The sequence below is a fragment of the Mus caroli genome, chromosome 4, assembly GCF_900094665.2.
Source record: "Mus caroli chromosome 4, CAROLI_EIJ_v1.1, whole genome shotgun sequence".
Classification (NCBI taxonomy): domain Eukaryota; kingdom Metazoa; phylum Chordata; class Mammalia; order Rodentia; family Muridae; genus Mus; species Mus caroli.
The window spans coordinates 14,720,561-14,730,500 of record NC_034573.1 but is presented as its reverse complement, the minus strand read 5'-3'; the positions used below and the strand labels follow the sequence as shown (position 1 = coordinate 14,730,500).

Genomic DNA, 9,940 nt, shown 5'->3' with positions numbered 1-9,940 from the left:
ATGGGACTGTTTAGGTCATTAATCTGATCCTGATTTAACTTTGGTACCTGGTATCTGTCTAGAAATTTGTCCATTTCATTCAGGTTTTCCAGTTTTGTTGAGTATAGCCTTTTGTAGAAGGATCTGATGGTGTTTTGGAAAAAAACAGTTCTTAAATTTGAACCAACACCACAATTCGTGAAAGGAAAAGCTGTTAAATTGTAACTTGTTGAAAATCAAAATCCTTAGCTTTCTAAAAGACTGTGTTATGAGAATGAAAAGGCAAGCCACTCAGCAGAATAATGAAAGACTCTATATCTCACAGTATGTGAAGAACTCTCAAGCTCAATGGTAAAAAAGTAAAGCAATGTTATCATCAAATGGGCAAAAGATATTTGGCATTTCACTGAAAAGGACACACATATAAACCAGAAAGAAGTAAAGGGTAACCAATACCTTTAGCCATTAGGAAATGCACATTTAAAACACACTGAGATATCACTATAAATTGGATAATCATACATAAAAGGCACTTCTCAGGTTGGCTAGAATCAAAATAGTGACCAAACCAAATACCAGCCTGTCTGTGACTTCATGGTGCTATCTGCAGTTAAGGAGAGATGGTCAGGAGACTCATGTCACCATTAAAAGTCACCAACTGAATTCTTAAGAAGACAGTTTAAATAAGAGAAGATAATGGTCTTTTCAGTTCATACACTGAAGGTCAAAGGATAACATGGTGCAGTCAATCTAGAAAGCAGCTCAGCATTTTCATACAGTAGTAGACACACAATTGTCATGTAACCATGTATTCCAATTTATGGAAAGAGTTAGAGAAAGAAAAACTCATATTCCCATAATATTTGTAATAACTCCAAACGGATAGTAATGCAGATAGATACTCTTAACTTGTTGAGTGCTTGAGTAAATTTGTACACTCATGCCAGAGAATACTTTTTTAGCCAAAACAAACACACAAATAAAAAAAACTAACCCCAAAATCAGCAAAGAAAAATAGTGTTATAACAAGAAGAAATGAAAATTCTAGGGCCAGCAAGATGGCTCAGAGCATAAAGGTGTTTGATGCCAAGAATAACCTGAGTTCCATCCCTGGATCTGTGGAAGGAGGGAACTATCACTCTCAAGTTATTCTCTGACCTTCACAAATAAATAAAATACATGTAACAACAATATAAATGCGTATGTATATAGATATATACACATTTATATATATTGGTCTAGCTATTTAGGACTATTGATGTGTTCTCACCCTTGGAAACCTCTGTGGAATTATGATAACTAGTCATTAAATAGCAGGGTTTCAGGTTGGGTCCAGGTCTGCCCCTCTGGGTCCTTTGCGTAGTACATGGTGTCCTCAGTAGTAGAGACTTTTCTTCCACTTCTATAACCAACAGCAACAGCAATAATCTCTAATGTTTGGGAGGCTCTTAGATAGCCTTAACCAACAACACAAAAGAGGGACTCTCATACATGGAGTTGAAGTTTTTGTTAGACAGTGTATGGTTCTTGGAGAGGAGCATTATCAGCTCAAATGAGAAATTTTTATTTCAATTATATATTTACATGTCCACATATATCAACTTACATGTATTATAGGTATTTTTGATGATTAAAATATAATTTCTTATGACTGTTTCAGACATTTTTACTGTTTCTTTACTGTCTGTTTCCTTTCTTCTATATTTATTTCCTTAACCCCTTTATGTGTACCTGATTTTCTTTTCTCTCTTGTTCTTATCCAACCCATTACAATAGCCTCTTCTTTAGTTTTCTGGCTTCTGTGCTCACTCAGGGTTATATACTCACATCTGAAGATTTGTATTAGGAATCTCAGATGAGAAATAACATTCAACACTTGTCTTTCTATGTTTGGTAACTTGGATAAATATAATATTCTCTAGTTCCATCCATTTATCTGCAGATTTCAAGATTTCATTTTTTTCTTTACAGCTGAATAGCATTCCACAATATACAATCTAAAAATTAAAATTATAATTATTAACCCAAATCTAAGTTATACAGACAAATTCTTCTACTTATAAACTATTTTTAAGTGACAGAATTACTCTTGTGGATAACAGATTGATTATTGTCAGGTCAGACTTGGGTGGGTTGTAAACATAGGGAAGAAAGCTTGGTTAGAAAAGGGCACACTGAAGAGACTGCTTGTCTGTTCATTGCTGTGGCTATATGAACTTGCATTTGTGTGGTAATATTGTATAGAGTAGTGCGAAGAACATAACTTAGTGGTAGAGTGCTTGCATAGCATGTCCAAGGCTTGATCATCAGCACTTTGAAAACACACATTAAATACATACATTTATAAATTAGTACAAATAAGATCAAGGAAATTGGAATTAGGGTGTTAAGTTATTAATGTCAATATTTAGGCCATGATGTCTGGGACTACAGTTTTGCAAGATGTTCTCATTGGGGAAAACTGAGCAAAGGCTACATAATTTTTCCTGGATTACTTCACTCTCCTAGACTAATTGCAGAGTTAAAAGATATCAGTATGAATCCAATGCCAGACTGACTAAGTCATTTCTAATATACTTATATGGAAATACAAAATTCTGTAACTTTATAACTTAGAGATATATCTTTCTTGCAGCACCAACACCCCTTCTTCTCCTAGGCCCATTGAATCAGAATTTGGAAAGAGAGCCTCTGTTGCTGAGTGGTGGGTTACAGTTGTCCAAAAGATGCCCAATCATTACAGGCTATTGCTGTTGCCATTGGTTACAGAAGTAGAAGGAGAATTTCTATTGCTGAAGCTCCCCAAAATATGAATATGAAAGACTGAAGACAATGTTTTCCAGTTTAAGAAAAATGGAGTGAATAAATTTGTAGAGAAATGAATGAACTTAGAACGCACACTATTAAGGTTTGTCACACGATCTCAGAAAGGAACAAACCACATCTTCTTTCTCAGAAGAGGAATCTCGCCAATAATACATGTATGTATGTAAGCGAGTTTGCCTATGTACACAGCATAACATGGAGAACAAGCAAGAGTAAAAGTAGGGAATGAGGGAGGAGTGAATCAAGGTAATGGGCACAAGTTATGAAGGAGAACAGGAAACTAATTGTTTTTCTTATTGTATCACAGATTTTGTTTTCATCTTTGGATAGGGCATACAATATATTCAATACAAAAAGTATAAAGTTTAATGTGGAGCTCCATAGCTTTCTTTCCAAATGCTGATTCTAACTCTATGTAAGTTCATTATGTAGTATAGATCTTAGGCCTGGTTAATTTTGATGTATAATGTTTTTATTTATTTGCAAGTTTTTGACAATAACATTTATAGCAAGATAAATAGTAAATAGTAGAAAAATAACTTTAGATCTTAGTCAGGATCCCCACTTTTCTGTAAGTTGAAGCACTTAATCTTTTTTTGAAGCCAGAAGTCCTGACTTTTCACTTATACTAGCTTTGTCAGTGTGATACATGAGTCTCACAAAACTCAATGATCTGAGCTTTATTATGTTCTTTTCCAATGGACTGACTTCCCAGTGACTCTATCTGATTAAAAAGCCATACATACAAATAGGTGTTAAAAGATTATAAGCAAATATTAATAGAAAGGAAGAAATATTTAGAACAATGTTTATCTTTAAAGAATATTTTTAGGCTCAAGAGGTAAAAATAGCCTTTGAATATCTTCTTATGAAAAACAGAACACTCAGACTGTATAAGACACTGTATGGCTATTCAGGTTCTAAATAAGCAATACATATTGGAGTGTGAGTATATTAACATTTAAACAAATTGCTATTACCTTTTTGTCAGTATTTTGCCAGTATGTAAGATACAACTAATATTTTACTAATATTTGCTAAATATTAATATAGTAAGCTGTAGGGAGATACTTAAAGAATCTTGAAGTAGAAAATGAAACCAAGAACACCATATGGTGCTGCACACAAATTTTCAAAGCATTTTCAGAGCTGCGGATTGCTTTCCTGATCAATGCTGTCATCAAATTTTACAGTCAAAATTACTTACAAAGACTTGTGCAAATAATTTTTATAGTCTGTCACATAGTGTAGTACACTGAATAGACAATTCTAATAGCCTAATTTCTGAGGAGCAGAACAGTCATAGCTATAGAATTGGCTTATAAATCATGTGGGCATGGCTGAAGGAACTCACTATTTGGTCTACTTTCATCAGTGCAGATTACGGACGTGCATCATAGATTTTTATGCAAATCAGGGACATCTATAATCACAAAAATTTTGATGCATTTTGATCATCTTAGTTTGAATGACAGGCTCTTTCTATTGGCCTCAAGCAAACTATAGATATAGGGTGTGGGGCATGTCTTTAAACTATTAAAGAGATACTATATAGATATTTGATATTTTAAAAGAAGAGTTAATTATCCACAGAAATGAACTTATATTTGAAGTTGACAGTGGTGGCACCATACCTGAAAATCTCAGAATTTGGAATGTGGAGGCAAGAGGCCCAAAAAGTTGAAGTCAGTTACATAGAGATTTTGAGGCTAGCTTGGGCTACACAATACTCTGTCTCAAAAGGGAAAAACAAAATCAGAAAAAAAGGAATTCATATTAGAACTTTCTGCAGAAACATGAACTCAGGGTATTTCCAACTGATAAGCTAGAGTGGTTGTGATTCCTCCCATGCTACCTTCTGTTAGCAGTAGTGTAGACACTGGTGGTTATAGTGCCTTTAGTGTGGCGGTGGTGATGTTGGAAACGGATGATCCCAGCACTGCACATGGAAGCAGGTGCAGTGTTCTCTTACATTCACGAATAGGAGGCATTTTTCTTTGCTAGTGGGCAGGGGACAATTCAAGGCTTGCATTATGCTGAAACATACTTTTAAAGGAAAAGGTTAAAAGATGATGAGTTCTGATTTCAACCAAGGTCTTCAGTGTAGGGCTCTGAAGCATAAACCCACAGAGCTTGTATGTAAATGTTTTGTAGTTTTTAAAGCAGTGCCTAAATGACTAAAGGTTTTGGAGTTCACCATCCATCAGGGATTTTACAGATCAACTGGGATGGCCAAAATTAAAAGGAATATAAACTTAGTGTTGGTAACGAAAAGGAGAAATTGGAGCCTCAGTGCCTTCTCATTCACTTTGGGATAGAAAATGATTTAGCACTGTGAAAAACCCTTTGAAGTTCCTTGAAAAGGTAACAGTAAAATTGCTACTCTCAGGTGTATAGCCCAGAGAATGGGCAATACATACTCAGTACTCATATATGTATATATGTACATATGCTTTTAGTAGCAGTAGTTGTGATATCTAAAAGTTGAAAAATTGGCTGTATGTCCATCAATAGAAAACTGGATAAACAAATTGTAGTATAAAGACACAGTGGAGTTTTATCCACACATGGAGGAATGAAGAAATGATCAGGCTACTACATGGATATACCTTTTTGAATGGAATAATTGTGTTAAGTTAAACAAGTATACAAATATCTCACATAGTGTGTGACATTTATATGTGAACACACTTGTGTAAACTACAAATCCTTGAGGGTCAGACAGTATGCACTGATGAACATAAAGGCCTGGAAGAAGCAAAGAATGGTAGAAATTGTTTAATAGGAAAAATGAAATCACTTGAATGATGGAAATGCTTTAGGAGTAGTAGAGGAGATGGCTGCAGAAAGTGAATTCACTAAATGCTGGTTTATGCTCATCCATTTATTGAACCCACTTGTTCATCTTGTTTGAAAAGTATCATAAGACATTTGAAAAACCTTTTAAAATGAAGCTAATAAGAATTGTCTATCAGTAAAACCTATTTACCATGTAGAGATACTGTCTTATTGCTTACATTTTCAAAAACCATGCTTGATAATCCAGACTAGTGTTGTTCCAGGTTCAACACAAACCACATAATGTAGAATGTTAAGGCTTCTTATCACCTACATCTTTGAAAATGCATTTGTTCATTTTATGCATGAGATTCAAATTTATTTGCAAACAATGTTATTTGCTCTTTAAATCTTCTTTGGAAATCAAATATAAATATTATTTTCAGGGTGGTGAAAAAATACTTGGCTATACCTACATGTGATTACTGTTGTGTCTTTTATAGTCTAAGGTAATTATCTTTCAGGAATGAAATAGAAACTACATTTCAAGCTTGTTCTTGTTGAAGGCTTTGACTAGGAAAATAAATCGTTTTTACAAATAGAAGGAAACAATTGTCTATGGAGTTTGATTCCATTCTAGCCCTTCCAGCATTTTCTCAGGTGTGTGTTGACATTTAAAATTTCCTTAGAGAGGAAAAGCCTTTTATTTTATAAATAGAATTAGGTATGCCTTGGTTTTACAGAAGCAGTAGGTAATTGCTGTTGAGATATATATTGACAAGCTTTTATTTCCTGCTGCAGACTTAAATACTGTAGTAAAGAGTGGTGTTTGGTTGGTAAGGGGTGAGATGATCAAGGGCATGAAAAGATGGTGGGATTTCACTAAAGGGCAGAAAGAGAGCCTGAAAACAAGTAAGAGAAATATTAGCAGGTAGAAATGGAGGATTCATGTGATAAGGTGATGAACTTTCACTCCTCATTATTCATTCATGGGTCAGGCTAGACCACAGAGTGGTTACAATTAAGGATATGAAGATATTTCCCCCTGTCTATACAGGGGGAAATCTCTCTCCTTTCTGTTCATCCTCTGAATGCTCATGCTCTGCACTCTTCTGACTAGCTTTCTCCTCTTTCTCATTGTTAGTGTCTACCTTGTTAAACCCCTCAAAGCAGAGAGCAAGTGCAAGATCCCTCATCTATTTGACTATATAACTTGCTATCTTAGGTTTTACTTTAATTTTTGTTTCATAGTAATGCTTTTCCTATTATGCTTAGTTACTGGCAACAGGCTGGGTAACTATAAATTAATGTTTATAGTCAGAAGGTGAATGAAGTGGAATAGCCCCACAATTCAATTTTTATTCTAAAAGTATAATACTTATGTTTCACCAGACTTGAATTCTTAAGAAAATTCTTGTCTATTGTAAAAGCAGTACGTATTGGAAATTATGATAGAATTTAAAAATTATTTTATTATATTCTTATGTTGCTGTAATGAATAGTAATTTAAATATGAATAAATTGACCTAATTTTATAGATTAAAAAATAGAATCAAGATTGCAGGATGTTACCACACTGTAGATACTATTTCCAGTGAATTACTCATTAGTTTTTATGGCTTAGAGTCGAGTATTATGTGTGAGCCTGGTCCAAGGCAAAAATGCAGAGATTTCTAGTAATCAATAAATGGAAAAAAACTGATGAGAGTGACCAAGCTTTTTATTGTTGGATTACTGTAATTAGTTTGTGTGAATATTCAATTTCATATACTTTCAGTGTATTAGCTTCTTTTGGTTAAATTTATAGGATTGTCAGAATATTTTACCTAAACAGTACTCATAGTCTTTTGATAGCAGCAGGTGGCTAATCCTTAATTTTTCTTTTCAGACTCCCTAAGAGTTAATTAGAGTTAATTAGAATCCAAAATTCCATTTATCTCCTTGCATGCTTTAACTCTTCCTTTCCTCTCAACTGGGTCCCTCACATTTTGCATTACTGTTTTTCCCCTTGATGTGATAAAATGCCTCACTGAAACAATGGGAGGGAGGGAGAATTTATTTTAGCTCCTGCTTCCAGGGACTACAGTGCACCCTGTGGGTTAGGCATGGCATTGTGGAGCTCTTCAAGGTGGCAGTGATTTGTAGTTTCTTCACATCATGGTTGACCAGGAAACAGAGAGCTAGACTGGAGTTAAGAACAGGAAATAACCTTCATGGCCTGCCTTAGTGTCTTCTATCTGCAAGCTATGTATTGATAACTTCCCAAATAGTGCCAGGAGCTGGGGATGGAGGGTCTAAATAGAGAAGTTCAACTCAAATCTTAATACTTCCCCCTTCCCTCCTCTTTCTTGTGATCACTTTTTTTCAAACCAAGTAAAACAGGAAAATCTCCACAATACTTGTTTTAGTGTTGCAAAGCCACTAAATTGCTGTGTTTTACATTACCCTATGAGAAGCAAACTATTTTTACTGGTTTTGTGACTTAAATGAGGTATAAACCTGAAGCTCTGCTTTCTTTTGTCAGGAACTAACTCTAAGGCATTGATGCTGGAAGAACACAGCAGGCCTCAGAGGCAGTTGGGGTCTCTCCATTCCTATCCACTCTGGTCTCTCATGCTCGCCTTTCTTAGGTTTGTTCCTAAACAAACTTGTTCCCTCTGCTATGGAGCCACTCCTCCATCTTTCTTTTCTTTTTATAGGTACAGCATTTTAGAAACCATTACAGAATATTGTCTCTCATATTTGCTTAAATATATATAAATTTACTGGAAAGAAATCAGTATATTTTTATGATGAACATTTTAGGCAGTTGCATTTAAATGGGTAGTTATATTTAAAAAAACAAACAAGAGAACAGAACAAAATAAAAAGCAAAAAACAAAAAAAAAATCATTATTTGTTTTTTTACATTATGGCCTAGTCAGCCATCAATGGAAAGAGAGGCCCATTGGACTTGCAAACTTTATATGCCCCAATATAGGGGAATGCCAGGGCCAAAAGAATGGGAATGGGTGGGTAGGGAAGTGGGGGGCGCTATGGGAGACTTTTGGGATAGCATTGGAAATGTAATTGAGGAAAATATGTAATAAAAATATTAAAAAAAAAAGTTCTTTCAGGGGCAATAAAAAGTAAGCTCTCCCTTGTTCCCTCTTAGCTCTAGAACTCCCGATTTATGATTTGAATCAAAACCAGTGGGCCACAACTGAATGAATTGGTAGAATGGCAAAAAGCAAAAAATTCGAATCATCTCCAATCTTGATCAGTAGTTTCTGGATTTAACATAATCATGTTGAATGTCATTTAAATATGTAATGTCACAAATAGCATCTGGAGGCCCCATTAAATCTCTTGCTTCCTTAGCCCAGAATAAGGACTTTATTAAAACAAAAATACTTTTGCTATGTGTGAAAATATGCATTGCTTTTTTCTGCTCCAGTTTCTGTGAGCTCATAACTGTCCACTGCTCACATGCTACCCAGTCCCCATCTTCTTTTAGATACAGCTGCTCTGTGACCCTGGAGGCATATCTTTAGCAAACTAAAGAGAGAACATGAATTGGGACCCCAGAATTTTAAGTGTAAACTGGTGAAATGTACAACATTGATAGTGTTACTAAATTCATGAGATTTAATTTCTTTCAGTGTTGAAGTATTTCCTGAAATATGCAAGACATTAACATAAACAATAATGCACATTTTTTTTTGTGAATTTCATAAACTTCTTAATACAAGCTCTTGTGTGGCTGAATCTTCTCTGTATCCAGTCTCGACAGCTCTGCCATTTCTAAAGGTGGGTCCTCTGCAGGTTGTGTGAAGCAGTCCAGAGACTAGGAAACACACAGCAAAGCACTGCACAGTCACTGTTCTGTCATCTCATGGTTAATATTGTTTTAAAAGAATTCCAACATACAATCACCAGAAGTGACTATTTTCCTTGTAATACTCTTACTATTTTGTTAAAGATTTTACTACCACAGACCTTAAAAAAATGTCTTTTAATTTTTCAAAATGGTGCTTTAATTTGTGTAAAGTGTTTAAGAGTTAGAATCAGGTGGGCAGTCTTCACTTTCTTTCCTGTCCTCCAATTCCAATTCCTCAGTTTTATCCCCAACCCCCGTGAGACTAACATGACTCTCTCCTGTGGAGTAGAGAATCAGGAAAACTATAAAAGACCAAATCTATGAATAATAGGAACAGAGGAGGGAGAAGAGATCTGGGTCAAAAGCATAAAAAAATTTGAAAAATCTAGAAGAAAATTTCCTTAAATCTAAAGAAGGACATGGTTGGGGAGGCAGAAATCCGGCCTGAGTAGGGCCACAAGCCTCTTCCGGTCAGACCAGCACTGGGGTAGCTAGGGC

General features: G+C 35.1%; 1 protein-coding gene across 1 annotated transcript in view; it reads right to left on the bottom strand.

The window, feature by feature from the left end:
• Cngb3 (cyclic nucleotide gated channel beta 3) overlaps window positions 1–9,940 on the bottom strand; it is a 197,621-nt gene that overhangs the window by 135,612 nt on the left and 52,069 nt on the right. The window lies entirely within an intron of this gene.